General features: G+C 42.5%; 1 long non-coding RNA gene across 2 annotated transcripts; it reads left to right on the top strand.

Annotated features, from left to right (window-relative positions):
* The first annotated feature begins 2,693 nt into the window (after nucleotides 1-2,693).
* LOC310744274 lies at nucleotides 2,694-18,955 on the top strand. Of its 2 annotated transcripts, none has more exons than XR_014539482.1 (3): nucleotides 2,694-3,889; nucleotides 13,808-13,954; nucleotides 17,827-18,955. It is a non-coding gene; the product is annotated as an uncharacterized lncRNA (long non-coding RNA). The 2 variants fall into 2 exon arrangements; XR_014539483.1 differs by having other exon boundaries at nucleotides 13,808-13,961; nucleotides 17,770-18,955.
* The last annotated feature ends 433 nt before the right edge of the window (nucleotides 18,956-19,388 follow it).

Below are 19,388 nucleotides of genomic sequence, written 5' to 3'. Positions count from 1 at the left end.
GGTGGCGATGTGGGTAAAACCTCAGTGCCTAGGACTTGCTGATCACATGGTCACGTGACCCGGAAGTGTCTTCGGACGGCGCCGGCTCACGGCCTCTTGAGCGAGATGAGCACGCAACCCTAGAGTCGGACACGACTGGCCCGTACGGGCAGGGGTACCTTTACCTTTTTACTTTATTTACATATAAACACACACAGAGCACTGCAACATGGCTCCCTCTCTCTCTAGCATCAGACAGCAAAGAGAAAAGAACAAAGGACAATAGTCCCACTTCACGGAACTCAGTAGCACAAACATCCTGTCTCCTTCACATCCCACTCTGTGGAGTCAAAACACATACCGTCATGTGAAAGACAAAAATCCCATGACTGCAATCATGGAGCAGGACTTCTAACAGTCTCCCCCCTCATTATCTGTGCCTTTCCCACCAAGGGATGTCTGAAGTTGGTGAGATTTTCTCAAGACCACCCCAAAAGCAAATAAGTGAACTGCAGCACATAAGCGAGTCAGGTTATATTTCTCAACAAATGGCTTCTAATTGCACCTAGCTGTAGCATCCACTCTATATTTTTCTTTTTCTTCAAAGACAGATAATGGAAGATGAAATACCTGAGCTTTATGGTGTGCCTCATACCAGTACACAGGTGGGGTGAGTGAGGAATACTGTATTTTTCGCCCTATAGGACGCACTTTTTCCCCTCCAAAAATTAAGGGGAAATGTGTTTGCATCCTATGGAGCGAATGCAGGCTGCTTGGCTTCAGCGATAGCAACGCGAAGCCTCTGAAGCGTAGAGGGAGCGCTCCTTCCACGTTCCGGAGGCTTCGCGTTGCTATCGCTGAAGCCTGGAGAGCGAGAGGGGTCGGTGTGCACCGACCCCTCTCGCTCTCCAGGCTTCAGGGATAGCCGCCTGAAGCCTTTGGAGCGCAGCGCGAGTTCCCGCTGCGCTCTGCAGGCTTCAGGTTCCTTTCACTGAAGCCAGGAGAGCAAGACTCTCCTGGCTTCAGCAGAGAGGGAGAGCTGTGCAGCGCCCCTTCAGCCAAGCGGGAGGAGAAATGGAAGAGGCTCCGTTTCTCCTGCCGCTTCGCTGAAGGGGCGCTGAGCAGAGAGGGGGAGATGTTTTTTTTTTCTTGTTCCTCCCCTCTAAAACAAGGTGCGTCCTATAGTCCGGTGTGTCCTATAGAGCAAAAAATACGGTAATAAACAAATTTGTGCTGAGGTTGTGCTGATGCCTCTCCAGCTGTTGCCATTGGCTGCCATCTGCCTGTGATGTCACAAAAGGACACGGTGGCTGAGGGGAAACAGTGATGTGACATCACTGGCTGCCTAGGTCTCAAGCTTGGGCCCTGAAATCTGAGGTGCTCCTGACCTGGCAACCCTGTTTCCACCTGTGTCTTGGATTTTTAGTTCATAGGCCTGAGGACAGAACTTATGGCTCTCTTTGGACTGATGAGGATCACTTTGGGAGACTATATTTGCCTGTCAGGTGGGATAAGGCTACAACAGAATATGTTAAATGGACAAAAATGTTTTTCGCATGCTGCAGAAAGTGCTGAAACAGCAAGTGTTTTCATACTGCTTCTGGGGAAAGAACATTGTTTGTTTTTTAATTGCATAAGGGGATAGAACTTTTTTTAAAAATCACTTTTATTTTTATCTATGTCATTTTAAATTGTGATTGATATTAATGCTGTATTCTTAGTTTTAGATTTTATGATTTATGTGGAAATTGTTTTCCATTTGGTTGTGTACTTTTTGATGTGTTTTATTTATTGTTTATGACTTTTGTTATGTTGGTAATTATGTAAATCTTGTCATGTTGTAAGCCGCCTTCAACATTGTTTTAACTATGGAATGATGTTATACAATGATGATGATCTATTTATAAGGACCCTTTCTCCATTCAAGAAAATGAAATTCACAAACAAGTTAAATGGTGATGGAAAGGTGATGGTTTATTAACACCTTTTAGCTAAATTGATTATCAGGGCTGGATTTAGGTTTGATGAGGCCCTAAGCTACTGAAGGTAATGGGGCCCTTTATATGTATTTTATCAAAGTAATTGTTGAACTGAAATACAATTAAGAAGATGTATATTAATAGTGAAATAAAATTAAGAAGAAGTATATTAATCGTGATAGTGATATTTTAGGGAGGAGGCTAGCAGGCGGGGCCCATTACTTACATCATAGGAGCCTACACAACACAAAACACTCTTGCTGGATGTAGGTTTTATTTTATTTGTTTTTTATCTTATATTTTGGAAATGTGCATCCAGGTTTTTTTCTTTTTTGGGGGGGGGGCAAGAGAGTGGAGCCCTAAGCTATAGCTTGTTTAGCTTATACGTAAATCTGGCACTGTTGATTGTCTATGTTCAGAAGTGTGCATTTCAATACATAAGGATGGGGTCTGCTTTCCAGTCCTGTCCTGCTTGTGAGCCAAAGCCATTTGCCTCACTATTTTGGAATCAGAAAACTGGGGCAGATGGTCCTTGATCTTATTCAGCATGGTAAGTTATGTTGTCCTAAAACCTGTGCACTGACTGATGCAGCATAAGTTTTGTTGTTGTTTAGTCGTGTCCGACTCTTCGTGACCCATGGACCAGAGTACGCCAGGCACTCCTGTCTTCCACTGCCTCCTGCAGTTTGGTCAAACTCATGCTGGTAGCTTCGAGAACACTATCCAGCCATCTTGTCCTCTGTCGTCCCTTTCTCTTTGTGCCCTCCATCTTTCCCAACATCAGGGTCTTTTCCAGGGAGTCTTCTCTTCTCATGAGGTGGCCAAAGTATTGGAGTCTCAGCTTCAGGATCTGTCCTTCCAGTGAGCACTCAGGGCTGATTTCCTTCAGAATGGATAGGTTTGATCTTCTTGCAGTCCATGGACTCTCAAGAGTCTCCTGCAGCACCATAATTCAAAAGCATCAATTCTTCGGCGTTCAGCCTTCTTTATGGTCCAGCTCTCACTTCCATACATCACTACTGGGAAAACCATAGCTTTAACTATACGGACCTTTGTCGGCAAGGTGATGTCTCTGCTTTTTAAGATGCTGTCTGGCCCTATGGACTGTCTGGCTTCTGTTTAGTGCAGGGTTGAGTCAAGCAGTACGTAGTGAATCTATATCTGATCATTTGTTCTTCCCAGCCTCTCACCACGTTTCCTTGCATTTCTTCGTATCTGCTAATACTCCCCAAGCAAACTGCGACAGAGTTTGATTTCAGTGAATCTCGCTGGGTCTTTCATTTCTCGTTAAAAAATAAATAAATCTGTGGTTACAGTTTTATATTTATACTTGGCCATCAACAATGACTGCGTGTGTAATTTCAATCAGACTCAGCTGCATATTTTTCCATTTTAATTCTGGAACACAAATAGTGCTTTCAGTGTGCAAATGTTTATTGGGGAAACGATGTAATGTATAAATGTATTCATATTTCAAAATGTACCTGCCATTGTTTTCCCATTGTGTTTGTGATTCTGTGCTATTGTTCCATTCACAGTGCAATACAATGGTACCTTGGTTCTCAAACGCCTTGGAACTCAAACGCCTTCGTTCTCAAATGCCAAAAACCCGGAAGTTAGTGTTCTGGTTTTCAAACATTTCTGAAGCCGAACATCCAATGCGGCTGTCGGCTATTGTTGATGGGGCACCTGCACCAATCAGAAGCTGCTCCTTGGTTTTTGAACATTTCAAAAGTAAATGGACTTCCAGAACAGATTAAGTTTGGCGCTCTTGTTTTTGTTATTTATTTTGTATTTTTGTTTTTGATGCTTTTTTAGTTAATTTGTTTTTGTGACGGTGTGGAACCCAGTTCAGCTACTGATGGATTAATTGTGTGACTGTGGAAATGGATAAACGCCCCACATCCAAACAATGACTATCATCAGTGCAGGTAAGAAAAAAATATTAATTTACATTTTGATCATCTACAATACTGTCTTATTTATTTTTTAGCACAGCACATTGATTATTGCTTTCATTTTGTGGATCAGTGGTCTTGTTAGATAGTAAGATTCATGTTAAATTGCTGTTTTAGGGGTTGTTTTTAAAAGTCTGGAACGGATTAATCCATTTTGCATTACTTTCTATGGGAAAGTGTGCCTTGGTATTGGAATGCTTTGGTTTTGGAACAGACTTCCGGAACGGATTAAGTTTGAGAACCAAGGTACCACTGTACTAGTGTTAGGGACTGACAGCATGTGGAAGAGTGGTGGGAGTCACCTGCCCAAGAGCCCCTCAGGGAGGACACAGAAGATGACGACTTAGATCCCCGATCCTGGTGGTAGGACATTGAGGAGCAATAAATCTTCTTCCCTCAAAGATCTGATGAGACAATGCACTGGATGGTGTACGACTAAAACTTGTTTGATGCAAGGTCATGTAGCCTCCCTGCAAACAAATCAGAACGAATGCTCATTAAATTGCCAACACTGTCTAATTTCCCTGCAAACAGACAAGGATGGAAACTCAATAAACAGGTTGGCTGGTAGAACCCACTGTAGTCAATGGAGCTTTCCCACCCCCCACTGACTGTAGCCTGTGCAGTTTTTATGCAAGCCTATTCCAAAGAAGTCCCAGTGAGTTAAATATGTCTTTGTTGTTTAGTCGTTTAGTCGTGTCCGACTCTTCCTGACCCCATGGACCAGAGCACGCCAGGCACTCCTGTCTTCCACTGCCTCCCGCAGTTTAGTCAAACTCATGTTGGTAGCTTCGAGAACACTGTCCAACCATCTCGTCCTCTGTCGTCCCCTTCTCCTTGTGCCCTCCATCTTTCCCAACATCAGGGTCTTTTCCAGGGAGTCTTTTCTTCTCATGAGGTGGCCAAAGTATTGGAGCCTCAGCTTCAGGATCTGTCCTTCCAGTGAGCACTCAGGGCTGATTTCTTTAAGAATGGATAGGTTTGATCTTCTTGCAGTCCATGGGACTCTCAAGAGTCTCCTCCAGCACCAAATATGTCTTACCTTCACGTAAATGTGAGTAATATTGCAGGCTAAGGAAATACTGTACGTACTTACCTGGGGAATAAGTCCTATTGAACTCCATGGGACTTCTTTTCTGAGTAGATATTCTACAGGATCACACCATACGTCACTGTTAGACATTGTCTGGGGTTGCATCGTAAGTCGCTCTTTGTTTTTTGATCCTGAATTAGCCAAATGTATGATCCAAGCCAAGTGAGGATCACATTGTGAACCTGGTGCCATTGTAATACAGGCAGCTCCCCATTTATGCAGCGGTTACTTTCCAAGGCGCCGTATGTGTCAGCTTTCATAGCCAAAAGGTTATCATTGGCTATGAACTACCTGTGATGTCACAAAAGCACATATTTTTTTAAGGTTTTTTTTTTTAACAATTCAGCTCTAATTTTGGTGTAACCCTAATTTTCAATGCTTTTTTCCTCAACATGAATAATATCTAGGTGAATTCGTATAATTGCTCAAAGTACAGCGGTACCTCGCGTTAAGAACTTAATTTGTTCTGGAAGTCCGTTCTTAACCTGAAAGTGTTCTTAACCTGAGGTACCACTTTAGCTAATGGGGCCTCCCACTGCCGCCGCGCCGCCAGAGCACGATTTCTGTTCTCATCCTGAAGCAAAGTTCTTAACCCGGGGTACTATTTCTGGGTTAGCGGAGTCTGTAACCTGAAGCGTCTGTAACCTGAAGTGTCTGTAACCCGAGGTACCACTGTATAGATCAATTCTCTAGACAAAGGCAATCGCTGTGAAGGCAAATATTTGCCTGTATTTTTGGATTTTAGAGAAAAGCCAGTCACACCAATGGCTATTGCCTCCTCTGCTGTATTACCTTAATGATAATCTGCAATGGCTTGGTATTAAAAAAAATTGCACTCTGGAATTAAAACAGCTGTGCAGCGATGCACAGAATGAGCATTGAAATGTGAAAATTAAACGGTAAGCTTTTACAGAAAGTGGATTTTGCTAAACCCTGGCAAACCACAGGTGATTACAAATGGCTCTACTCCCCTCTCACAAACAAATATTTGAATGCACTTAACACTTAATTGCTGACTTTGTTCCACTTTCACAGAGTATGCTCATGACTATTCTGAAACAGGCTCAGAACCAGTACCAAGTGACTATTGCTTGGCACCGGACTTCCCTTCGTATCCACCGTATTTTTCGATTTATAGGACGCACCCGACCATAGGATGCACCTTGTTTTAGAGGGGGAGAACAAGGAAAAAAAATTCTCCCCCTCTCTGCTCAGCGCCCCTTCAGCGAAGCGGCAGGAGAAATGGAGCCCGAGCTTGTGGGGCTGGTGGGAGGGGGGAAGCGCTGCTTTCCCCCACTGCCAGCCTCAAAGATCTCTGAAGCCTTTGGAGTGCAGCGGGAACTGGCGCTGCGCTCTGATGGCTTCAGGCAACCATCCCTGAAGCCTGGAGAGCGAGAGCGATCGGTGCGCACCGACCCCTCTCGCTCTCCAGGCTTCAGCGAAAGCAACACTAAGCCTCCAAAGCACAGAGGGAGCGCTCCCTCTGCGCTTCGGAGGCTTTGCGTTGCTTTTGCTGAAGCCAAGGAGCCTGCATTCGCTCCATAGGACGCACACACATTTCCCCTTAATTTTTGGAGGGGAAAAAGTGTGTCCTATAGAGCGAAAAATACAGTACTTCCTTACTTCGTTTTATTTGTATGTGCCTTTCCGGAGTTCAAAGCATGTTCAAGGCGGCTTACAAAATGAAAACAAAACAAAGAAGTACCGTATTTTTCTGTGTATAAAATGCCTCCTATTTTGGGGAACTCCAAATTAAGAAAATGAGGGCAGGGGAGATTGCCCAGAGTTGTTGAGCTTATTTTAGGGGGGATTGCAGAAAATCGCTCACCCGCACACATCGCAAAAGCCACCTATCGTCTGTCCCCTCGCCAGCAGAAGCGGCCAATTGCCCGCCCAATTGTTGCAGCAACAGCCAATCACACCAGCCCTTCCACAACCACCAATAACACGCCCAATAGCCTCTGACAATCTCTGGCTCATGGCAGCAACCAATCACACGTCCTCCCTATGCACTGTCTATGTATAAGACGATCCCCAGTTTTTAACATAATTTTTAAATAAAAAAACCTCGTCTTGGATATGGAAAAGTATGGGAGTTACAAACGTAACCAAAAGTAGTCATCCAAAAGTAGATCAAAAAGCACACAACCAAATTGAATTATTTGCACATAAATCACGAGATCTAAAATAAAGATACAAACCATAATATCAATAACAGCAGCAACCCACCCCTCAACAACCCCCACCCCTAAAGAACACCCCAGCCCAAATTCATGTAGAAAGAATTTCAGATGTATAATGAACTGATCAATGCTATCTGTTGCTCAACAGATGGGGTATATGGATAACAATAATAATAATAATAATATATTATTATTATTTATACCCCGCCCATCTGGCTGAGTTTTCCCAGCCACTCTGGGCGGCTTCCAATCAAGTGTTAAAACAATACAGCATTAAATATTAAAAACTTCCCTAAACAGGGCTGCCTTCAGATGTCTTATAAAGAGAAGATAGCTGCTTATTTCCTTCACATCTGAAGGGAGGGCGTTCCACAGGGCGGGCGCCACTACCGAGAAGGCCCTCTGCCTGGTTCCCTGTAACCTCACTTCTTGCAGTGAGGGAACCGCCAGAAGACCCTCGGCACTGGATCTCAGTGTCTGGGCTGAACGATGGGGGTGGAGACGCTCCTTCGGGTATACAGGACCGAGGCCGTTTAGGGCTTTAAAGGTCAGCACCAACACTTTGAATTGTGCTTGGAAATGTACTGGGATGTTTTCTGCAGTTACATCAAACATGACGGGCAAGAAGCACATCTCTAAATACCTAAGGCCAAGCAGTGGAACTTAAGGTTGAATAGAGATGACATCCACTGCATATTTACAAGGGGTATCACATAATTGAAGAGTTGGAAGAGACCCTGAGGATCATCAAGTCCATGGGTAGGCAAACTAAGGCCTGGGGGCCGGATCCAGCCCAATCGCCTTCTAAATCTGGCCTGTGGACGGTCCAGAAATCCGCGTGTTTTTACATGAGTAGAACGTGTGCTTTTATTTAAAATGCATCTCTGGGTTATTTGTGGGGCATAGGAATTTGTTCATCCCCCCCCCCAATATAGTCTGGCCCCCAACAAGGTCTGAAGGACAGTGGACCGGCCCCCTGCTGAAAAAGTTTGCTGACCCCTGAGTCCAACCCTCTGCAATGCAGGACTATGCAGCTGTCCTTACGGGGATCGAACCTGCAATCTTGCCGTTGTCATCGCCACCCTCTAATCAACTGAGCTATATTATAAAGGTAAAGGTAAAGGTAAAGGTAAAGGGACCCCTGACCATTAGGTCCAGTCGTGGCCGACTCTGGGGTTGCAGCACTTATCTCGCTTTATTGGCCAAGGGAGCCGGCTTACAGCTTCCGGGTCATGTGGCCGGCATGACTAAGCCGCTTCTGGCGAACCGGAGCAGCTTACGGAAACGCCGTTTACCTTCCCGCCAGAGCAGTACCTATTTATCTACTTGCACTTTGACGTGCTTTCGAACATTATAGTGGATATGATATATTTAAAATGGAAGGAAACGAACAGAAACAATGAAAACTTGGTGTGCGTAAGGCACTAACATGAAATGTATCCTGTATTTTAAATCAGTCTTGCAAAGCAGATAGAATAGTAGGCATTATGATGAAAAATATCCTATTGATTACATCTGCCTTCCCTCGGTGAGTGTGCTATCACAGTGATGGTTCTTGTGAGTGGCCAATGATACGCTACAGCATAATCCTAACCTTGTCTACCCAGAAGTCCAATTGAATTCTTTTGGGCTTTGAGGTAACTAGGGCTAGGATTCCACCCTGAGTTCCTCCCCTTCTTCCATTTAACTTTATGACAGCGACGGCATACTTCGGAGGGATAAAAAGAAGCTTCTTATATATTCTTGGCTACAAAACAAAGTGGATTACCAGTGTCCAATGCAAAAATACTGCTCATATAAGATGGGCGGCAAAAATGACCATCTGTCATATATTATTTTAGTGTTAACCTCTGCCTCATAAAGTAAGCTCTCCTCATGTCTCCCGTTGCAATGTAGAACTATTTTCAATTCTCTTCATGCCCTCTGGGCATCAGCATGATTTGGAAACCTAATAAAGAAAGTCATCAAAGAACAACTCATGTGCCCAGAATTTGTATTACTACACTACGGGGAACCCAAGTGGTGTGTTATCCTTTGACCATATGTCTTCTAAATCTCCATTTATTGCCAGAAAATCAATACGGTCTTTTTTTTTCTAGTAGAAAGTTCCACTAAACATGAAATGCTGTACCAAATAGGCATATTGTGCTGAAGTGCTTTCTCCCAGGAAGCATCTGTATAGCTCGCCATAAAGGTTATTTTTTATTTATTTAGTACGTTTGTATCTTACCTTACCTCCAAGCTGTTTTAGCCTCTCTACGATTCCACAAGTAGGTTAGGCTATAAGGGTAATATAGTAGTAGTAGTAGTAATAATAATAATAATTTATTTATACCCCTCCCTTCCCGGTTCAGAAAACCGTGCTCAGGGTGGCTAACAACAAATTTAAAACACTTAATTGATGCAACAAAAAACAGCATAAAATACAGTATAAAACGTGAATAACAATAAATTCAGAACTCAAAAGTCAATTTAGGCGGGAAATCCATCCAATAAACATTAGATGATCACCAGGGCTAGCTGGCTATATTAGTCCTATTTGGGCCAACAAGGAGACCAGGGGAGAATTAGCTGTGGGTAGGCAATTGTCCAAGGCTACTCAGAGATCCTCATTGAGGAATGTGGTTTCTCACATCCAAACCTAAGACTGCAATCCTATCCCCATTTACCTGGGAGCATTCTCCTTAGAATTCAACCCCAACTCCAGTCCTGGTTAGAAGAGCAACTGCATAGATCCATTATCCACTGTTGGGTTTTGTTGTTTTAAGGCTTAAATGATGTGTCTGCATTTTGTGAGACTAAAGATGGATAAGGCTAAATTGCAGTTGTATGGATGATATGCAGGACATAAAGAAGGGGATGGAAGAAGTTCACCTCATGGTGAAAAGAATCGTTGGGTGATGTGTCCATGGTCTGAGGTGCGTTGTACCCCCTTCTGCAAGAAGAGAGGGATGCTCTCAGGTGAGAGGGGGGAAGATTCACCTTTTCCTCTATGGGATAAAAGCTAAGATATAGCAGTGACAGATGATTTTGTAGTTTTCTATCTCTTTTCTTTTCTTCTAGCTTCTTTCTTGCTATTATGTTGTTGTTGTTGTTGTTTAGTCGTTTAGTTGTGTCCAACTCTTTGTGACCCCATGGACCAGAGCACGCCAGGCACTCCTGTCTTCCATTGCCTCCCGCAGTTTGGTCAAACTCATGCTGGTAGCTTCGAGAACACTATCCAACCATCTCGTCCTCTGTCATCCCCTTCTCCTTGTGCCCTCCATCTTTGCCAACATCAGGGTCTTTTCCAGGGAGTCTTCTCTTCTCATGAGGTGGCCCAAGTATTGGAGCCTCAGCTTCAGGATCTGTCCTTCCAGTGAGCACTCAGGGCTGATTTCCTTAAGAATGGATAGGTTTGATCTTCTTGCAGTCCATGGGACTTTCAAGAGTCTCCTCCAGCACCATAATTCAAAAGCATCAATTCTTCGGCGTTCAGCCTTCTTTATGGTCCAGCTCTCACTTCCATACATAACTACTGGGAAAACCATAGCTTTAACTATATGGACCTTTGTCAGCAAGGTGATGTCTCTGCTTTTTAAGATGCTGTCTAGGTTTGTCATTGCTTTTCTCCCAAGAAGCAGGCGTCTTTTAGTTTCATGACTGCTATTATAGTGGTACCTCTACTTATGTATCCCTTTGGATACGAAATCTTTGGGTTATGGCCACGGCCAACCTGGAAATGTATACTTTCGGGTTTCACTGCACACACATGTGCCTTGTGCATGCGCAGAAGCACACCTCTATTTACATAATTTTCAGGGTTCAAACGGACCCCCGGAATGAATTAAGTTCATATCTGGAGGGTCCACTGTATTCTGTGCGGATTGGTTCGTTTTTTAATTGTATCATGAAAAATTTTGATAAAACTTTTCAACCCCCCCCATGGGCGTAGCTGGGGGGGGGTCAGCTGCCCCCCAATCAATAAAAATAAATAGCTGAGGTCTTGGCCCCCCAACAAAAATCCTGGCTACTCCCATACCCTGCCCCCCCAAGCAATAATTAAGAATTAAAAATGCATCCTTGGGAGCCAGATTCATGAACAGTAAACTGAACTAAGCCACGTGAGCTGTTAGATCAGGATGTCTGTGGGATATGTAACATGGTAGTAGTACTTTGTAATGCACCCCCCCCAATGAATTTGCCTCCCAGGGTGTATGTGTGCAGAGGGCATCTATAAAACTCAAGCATATTTTTGCTGCTCTGAAATGAGCAACTGCTGGGGATGAATGAATAATCCAGCAGGGACAATATTAATTTTAATATAAAAGGGGTTTTCCAGCATCTAATCCCTGTGGAGTAGTTCAGCCTTTAAGAGAAGAATCCGTGACCCGCGCCAGCGATCTTCCAGCTGAACGCCGCAGCTTGATCTCTGACTTTCCAGCTGGATCTCCTCTGCGAAAGAAGAGAGCTCTTTCACACTTGACTCACCAGACAACTGTGAAATCGCACTGTTCTGAAGGCGCACGTGTTATACAATAGATGTTAAAATGCAAACAATCCCGGGATGATCTCTGGGGTCCAATAATCAGAAGTGCAATTTTGTAAAGGGGAAGATTACGTTCCTCAGTTGCTAGATAAAGTTGGAAAACTCTGTAAGGAATGAGTGATTGAAAAAGAACACCAATTGGGGGGCCTTTCTACACTTACCATTTATAGTGGTATATTTGCTCTTTCCCAAACTGGAATTAAGATTGCCGGAAGAAATATCAACAACCTCAGATATGCAGACGACACAACCTTGATGGTAGAAAGTGAGGAGGAATTAAAGAACCTTTTAATGAGGGTGAAAGAGGAGAGCGCAAAATATGGTTTGAAGCTCAACATCAAAAAAACGAAGATCATGGCCACTGGTCCCATCACCTCCTGGCAAATAGAAGGGGAATAAATGGAGGCAGTGAGAGATTTTACTTTCTTGGGCTCCATGATCACTGCAGATGATGACAGCAGCCATGAAATTAAAAGACGCCTGCTTCTTGGGAGAAAAGCAATGACAAACCTAGACAGCATCTTAAAAAGCAGAGACATCACCTTGCCAACAAAGGTCCATATAGTTAAAGCTATGGTTTTCCCAGTAGTGATGTATGGAAGTGAGAGCTGGACCATAAAGAAGGCTGATCGCCGAAGAATTGATGTTTTTGAATTATGGTGCTGGAGGAGACTCTTGGGAGTCCCATGGACTGCAAGAAGATCAAACCTATGCATTCTGAAGGAAATTAGCCCTGAGTGCTCACTGGAAGGACAGATCCTGAAGCTGAGACTCCAATACTTTGGCCACCTCATGAGAAGAGAAGACTCCCTAGAAAAGACCCTGATGTTGGGAAAGATGGAGGGCACAAGGAGAAGGGGATGACAGAGGACGAGATGGTTGGACAGTGTTCTCGAAACTACCAGCATGAGTTTGACTAAACTGCAGGAGGCAGTGGAAGACAGAAGTGCCTGGTGTGCTCTGGTCCAGGGGGTAACGAAGAGTTGGACACGACTAAACGACTAAACAACAACAACAAATTTGCTCTTTGACCTGACATTTTTAAGTGTGAATTTGTAGCTGATCACCTGTACCTTTGGTCAGATGGCGCCGTTATTAGAGACTGAGGGCAGAGTTTTCCTTCCCACACTACTGGTGGATTGTGCCCCAAATGAGAAAAGTTATGTGATTGTAGTCAACCCTTTATGTACTCTCACGTTCCTCCAGCCAGTAAATGTCAGAGTTGTTGTCGTTCATTTATTTATTAAATTTATATACCGCCCACGAAAAGATCTCAAGGTGGTTCACAGAGTAAAATACAACTTAAAACACAAGTAAACAATTAAACCAAAACAACAAAATGATAACACAGGGATAGCCCCTTTGTGCCACCCCTAGTAGCTATAATGGGGGCATTGAAAAATGGCTATAATTGTAACAATTTTTCCTGTTGCCAGAAATGGAGGAAATTTGCAGGCATATTAGTCTCTCCTGAGCTGCTGATGTTTGCCAAATTACCAATAAATAGACCCTGGGCTTTTTTCTGCTCCCTCTGCCCAAAGAAACCCTACATAACATTTTTTATTTATTGGCAGAATTGGATAAGAACGCTAGATCTGAATTTATGAATTCATAAGGGACTCAAAGCAGTACGAAGGACTTTGTGTACAGAATATTCAAGTATTGGTTTGAACTTCCTAAATAATGTTTGTCTTAGAAGAGTACTTTTGTTTTTGTGTTTTTTTTCCAGTTTTTGTTGTTTTGTTTTGCTTTCCCCCCTTCTTTTTTCTTTTTCTTTTTTAATGTTATTCTGTTTATCTTAGATCCTTAATTACTTCTACCGTGTATTTTGTAACACCATTTTTTATCGTAGAATATGTAGTTGAGGATCAAATTATTCTTTTTATTCTTTCTTTGTAAATTTTGAAAATGTAATAAAGTTAAAAAAAAATTCCCCAAGGTAAAAGACTTCTGGGAAAGGATTTATAATGAACTGAAAAAAGTGTTGAAAAACACATTTATTAAGAAACCAGAAGCCTTCTTACTTGGTATAGTGGGGGGAGAAATCTCCCAAAAGGATGTTACTTTTTTTCTGTATACCACAACAGCTGCGAGAATATTATTAGGGAAGAACTGGAAGAAACAAGATTTACCAACTATAGAAGAATGGCAGATGAAGATGATGGACTACATGGAACTTGCCAAACTGACTGGGAGACTCCGAGACCAGAGAGAAGAGACGGTGGAAGAAGACTGTAAGAAGTTTAAAGAATATTTGAAAAAATGTTAATATTTAAATCTTAGAATAGCTTTGGAAGTGGATATAGGCTGAAGGGTTTGAAGTAGAAGATAGTGTATTTTAAAATAGTATTCTTTGTAAGTGATAAAATGTGAAGATTTTTATGGTAAAAGTAAGTGTGATTAAAAAATGGTTAAAATTATGATATATGAAACTGCTAAAGATGAAGTAAAATGAAAATCAGATAGGGGGGACTTGGGGAAGCTCACCTAACAATGTTTAGAAAAAATAAGGATAAGACAAGAATTTGTTTGTATTGTTTGTATTTCTGTTTGTATTGTTTATTTATGTTATAACCTGAATAAAAAAAAAATTGGGGAAAAAAGTTTTTAAAAAAGTTAGATCCGCTGGATCAGACCTGAAATCTAAGGTTAAAGAAAATGTTTGTGAGAACTTTAGAATGAATTTTTGAGAAGCAAAGTTTTGAGATGATTTCCCCTCCCCCTTCATTTGATAAAATATTATGAAAGCTCCGCTGTGTGGTTAGATTTGCTTTCCAGTATTGTTCAAGATATTAAACTTTCAATATTATCATCTGCATGGGGAGTACAGTGGTACCTCAGGTTAAGTACTTAATTCGTTCCGGAGGTCCGTTCTTAACCTGAAACTGTTCTTAACCTGAAGCACCACTTTAGCTAATGGGGCCTCCTGCTGCTGCTGCGCCGCAGCATGATTTCTGTTCTCATCCTGAAGCAAAGTTCTTAACCTGAGGTAATATTTCTGGGTTAGCGGAGTCTGTAACCTGAAGCGTATGTAACCTGAAGCGTATGTAACCCGAGGTACCACTGTATTCTACAAAATATACTTGAACACTCTAAACAGCTCTAGGTTCAATAGGTCCTGAGCGAAGTGTCTTCTGGTAGGACCACTTCTCACCTGGTGAACTCTGGTGAGTTTACCTGGCTCAGTGATGGGTAGCAGTGAGCTCTGCTCTAAGTAGCACCAGCTAACTGAGGCCATCTGCCCACTGAATTTCCTACAGTGCCCCTTCAATACATTTTTGGAAACCCAAACGGTGAACAGGCCAAGCCTCCCATCAATTTTTGAATCAGGAGGCTGTAAGCACAGCTAAGCTAAGCAGTTGGCTCCTTACCTCTCTCGCCCTGACCTAGCCACTGTGATCCACATGACGGTCACCTCCAGACTGGATTATTATAACTCACTCTACGTGGGGCTGCCCTTGAGACTGACCCAGAAACTCCAGTGGGTGCAGAATGCCGAGGCGAGACTCCTTACGGGGTCCTCGCCGCGGGATCACATTCACCTGGTGCTATACCGGCTGCACTGGCTCCCGGTGGAGTACAGGATCAGGTTTAAGGTGCTGGTTTTAACCTTCAAAGCCCTATACAGCCTAGGACCCTTGTACCTATGGGACCGCCTCTCCTGGTATGTCCCACGGAGGACCTTACGGTCTTCAAATAAATACATCTTGGAGATCCTGGGCCACAGGGAGGTTGGGCTGGCCTCAACCAGAGCCAGGGCTTTTTTGGCCGTGGCCCCAATCTGGTGGAACACTCTGTCACAAGAGACTAGGACCCTGCGGGACTTGACATCTTTCCGCAGGGCCTGCAAGACAGAGCTGTTCCACCAGGCCTTTGGCCAAGGCACAGTCTGACCCCCTCCTTCTGTAATCCTCATAGAACTCTAGCCCTAAGGTTGCCATTAATTTGACTCTGAATTGATTTTAGAATGTATTTCAATTAATTGATTGTGATTTTATGTAAACTGTATTATTTTTTACTGCTGTTACCCTCTCTGAGCCTGGCTTCAGCTGGGGAGGGCGGGATATAAATAAAAAATTATTATTATTATTATTATTATTATTATTATTATTATTATTATTATAGGTGTTCAGGGCTGGTGTCGGCAGTGGGTCCTTCTGGAGTTCAGCTGCTCAAGGATGCCAAGTGCTAAGGGAAAATTTAATCAAGATGTTTTATAGATGGGACTTAACACCTGCCAAAATAGCTAAAATGTATAAAGCAAAAGCAAACCTGTGTTGGAGGTGCGGTAAAACAGAAGGGACACTTATACATATCTGGTGGACCTGTGAAAAAATCCAAACCTTCTGGAATATAGCATATGATGAACTTAAAAAAAAGATTTAAATATAACCTTGTGAAAAATACAGAAGCTTTCCTATTAGGAATAACAGACACAGGTGTAGCAAAAGAAGATCGGAAAATATTCCTTTATGCCACAGGCGCGGCGAGGACCTTAATTGCCAGATATTGGACAAAAGCATTTGTGCCAACCAAAAAAGAATGGCAGGATAAATTATTAGATTATGCTGAACTGGCCAGATTAACAGAGACAATTAGGGGACAACCCAGACAAGAATGGGGAAAATGCAGAGAATACTTTAGCAAACAGTGCCCCCAAATATATACCTAGACTTGTTTCGATTAATTTTTACAGGAGACTTTGCGGTTTTTTAAGTCATAACTAGGAAAAATTGTAATAATCACATATAAAATAAACAGTACACAAGAAGTAAATAAGGAGGCCATTTACAGGATAAAGGAAGTCTTTTAATTTTATGTTATGTTTTCTTTATGTAAGGGGATAGGGGTTTGATTTTGATAATTAAATTGTCAATGGTGGTAGGTTTGTTTGTTTGTATGAGTTGTGACAATGTTGTAAATTATATATATATATATATATATATATATATATATATATATATATGGATGCCAAGTATGAATGCTAGCCCTGCTACTGAGTTTAAGGTATAGGGAATTGCACACTTGTCTTCTAGACAGGGTAGATTTGATTTAAATCAAATTGATTTAAATCACAATTTAAATCACTAGTCAGTAAGACCCATGGGACGCGGGTGGTGCTGTGGGTTAAACCACAGAGCCTAGGGCTTGCCGATCAGAAGGTCAGCAGTTCGAATCCCCGCGACGGGGTGAGCTCCCGTTGCTCGGTCCCTGCTCCTGCCAACCTAGCAGTTCGAAAGCACGTCAAAGTGCAAGTAGATAAATAGGTACCGCTCCAGCGGGATGGTAAACGGTGTTTCCGTGCGCTGCTCTGGTTCGCTTAGTCATGCTGGCCCCATGACCCGGAAGCTGTACGCCAGCTCCCTTGGCCAATCAAGCGAGATGAGCGCCGCAATCGCAGAGTCGGTCACAACTGGACCTAATGGTTAGGGGTCCCTTTACCTTTACCTTTAGGATATGTTTTAAATCATTTCCCTCCCCCACCCCAGAAAGACTCATTCTTGCTAGTATAATCTTAATATTTACAACCAGAGAAAGGTTTCATTTTTGGAATAATAAATTTTCAGAGTAGTTTTTACAGTTATATCAACAATTACTGATTTGGTTATACTATTAGAAGTACGTAGACAGATAATTATGAAATTATGGTGACGTATAATAACTGTTTATATTTGGACAACTTTTCTGCTGTACTTTATTGGAAAGAGAGAAAGAATCATTTCCTTGATAACAATTTAAGCTATTTAACTAAAACAATAACATTATAGCATATGTATCCATGTTTGTTAAAACTTAAAACAAACCCTTATTTCCTGATGAATAGCCTTTGGACTATAATGTAACTATAATGTAACTTAAGATTATTTAGAAAGGAAGATTTTTCTTCCAAAAGCATTTTATTTTAAAAATCCAATTTAAATTTAAAAAATCTGATTTAAATAGAAAAAAATCCGTTAAAAAAAATCATTGATTTTTATCCACCCTGCTTCTAAATTTTCGGCAGTAGGTGAGAATGAGGGAACAATTTTTGCCGTTGCTGAATCACAAGGAGAAAAAAAGAAAGGAATAACCTCTCACCATCAATGTAAATCATATGGCTGTGCAGGTCATTTCCGTGAGATCCATAATTAAAGCTTTCTCAGGGGAGATGATGGAGCATTTCAAATCCCGACGGCTGTTTTCTGAATTGTTTTGGCGATCTTTCCATTTCATTTTAATATTCCTGGGAAATATCATGTCCAAGGTAAGCACGGGACAAATTATGGATAGCTACCTGTCTGCTTATCGGTCGATGGAAAAGGGAAACTTAGCACGGTTGTTTAGAGCTGGGATGGGGTTCAGTCAGAGGTAATTTTAGCCTTACTGCTGATTCCCTCTGGGTGAGGCACCTGCTGCTGTGCATAGAGAATGTGACCCCTTGAATGTGTGTGCATGTGATTTCTGTAATAGACAACAAAAGAGATTAAGGCCGAGTGAGGTCTAAAAGAGGGCAAGAACCAGAATTTTGAACAGATGGTGTACAGGGACCCACTGGCCTGCTGAAAGCCAGGAAGTGCGGAGAAATGGCAGGCAGTAATTAGCAGGAGATGTTAAAAAAAGGAAAGTATCCGTGATCTCCCAGAACATCTGCTGAAAAAGAAGAAAAAAGGAGGCTCTCTGACCCTGATTCTTAATGAGCATAATAAAAAGATACAGTTTAATGACAAAGTGAGCACGGCTGTGTACAGAATTATAGTGGGTTTTGAAATTATTTATTTGGTTTGGTTTAAGGAGGGGCTGGGCGCAGTATTGAACACGTATATTCAGAATAGGAAGGAAAACACTAGTTGTCTTGTTACAGAACTGATATGTTTTCTTCTTCATTAAAGTGGGGAAAATATTATCAGCCTATAAGCGTTTCCAGTGGTTGCACTACAATCTTTCAGGATGTGTAATGATCTTTGCATATTTGGGCTTGGGGAAATAATTTGGTCACAGTTTTGGCATCTGATAGGTTTGCGCACAATTCTACCCAAATCAGAAGACTTAAAAAAGCAAATTGCTGGAGGCATCGTTTGCTTGAGATCTGGGAAGGTCAGTCTTAGGGCTGGGCAGCAAACTGAAGATAATTGCAGAATTGCATGGAGATTTGTTGGTGCAGTCTAGATGTGTTGAACTCGTTGACAGTCTCTCATCAAAGTAATGTGGAAAACCACAGGTATGGCAATAGTTAAAAATACATTGGCTCACGATAAGCTTGTTGTCGTTTAGTCGTGACCAACTCTTTGTGACCCCATGGACCAGAGCATGCCAGGCACTTCTGTCTTCCACTGCCTCCCACAGTTTGGTCAAACTCATGCTGGTAGCTTCGAGAACACTGTCCAACCATCTCATCCTCTGTCGTCCCCTTCTCCGTGTGCCCTCCATCTTTCCCAACATCAGGGTCTTTTCCAGGGAGTCTTCTTTTCTCATGAGGTGGCCAAAGTCTTGGAGTCTCAGCTTCAGGATCTGTCCTTCCAGTGAGCACTCAGGGCTGATTTCCTTAAGAATGGATAGGTTTGATCTTCTTGCAGTCCATGGGACTCTCAAGAGTCTCCTCCAGCACCATAATTCAAAAGCATCAATTCTTCGGTGATCAGCCTTCTTTATGGTTCAGCTCTCACTTCCATGCATCACTACTGGGAAAAC

This window comes from Podarcis filfolensis (genome assembly GCF_964270895.1).
Source record: "Podarcis filfolensis genome assembly, chromosome: 10".
NCBI lineage: Eukaryota > Metazoa > Chordata > Lepidosauria > Squamata > Lacertidae > Podarcis > Podarcis filfolensis.
This window is presented reverse-complemented; position numbering and strand designations above follow the sequence as displayed.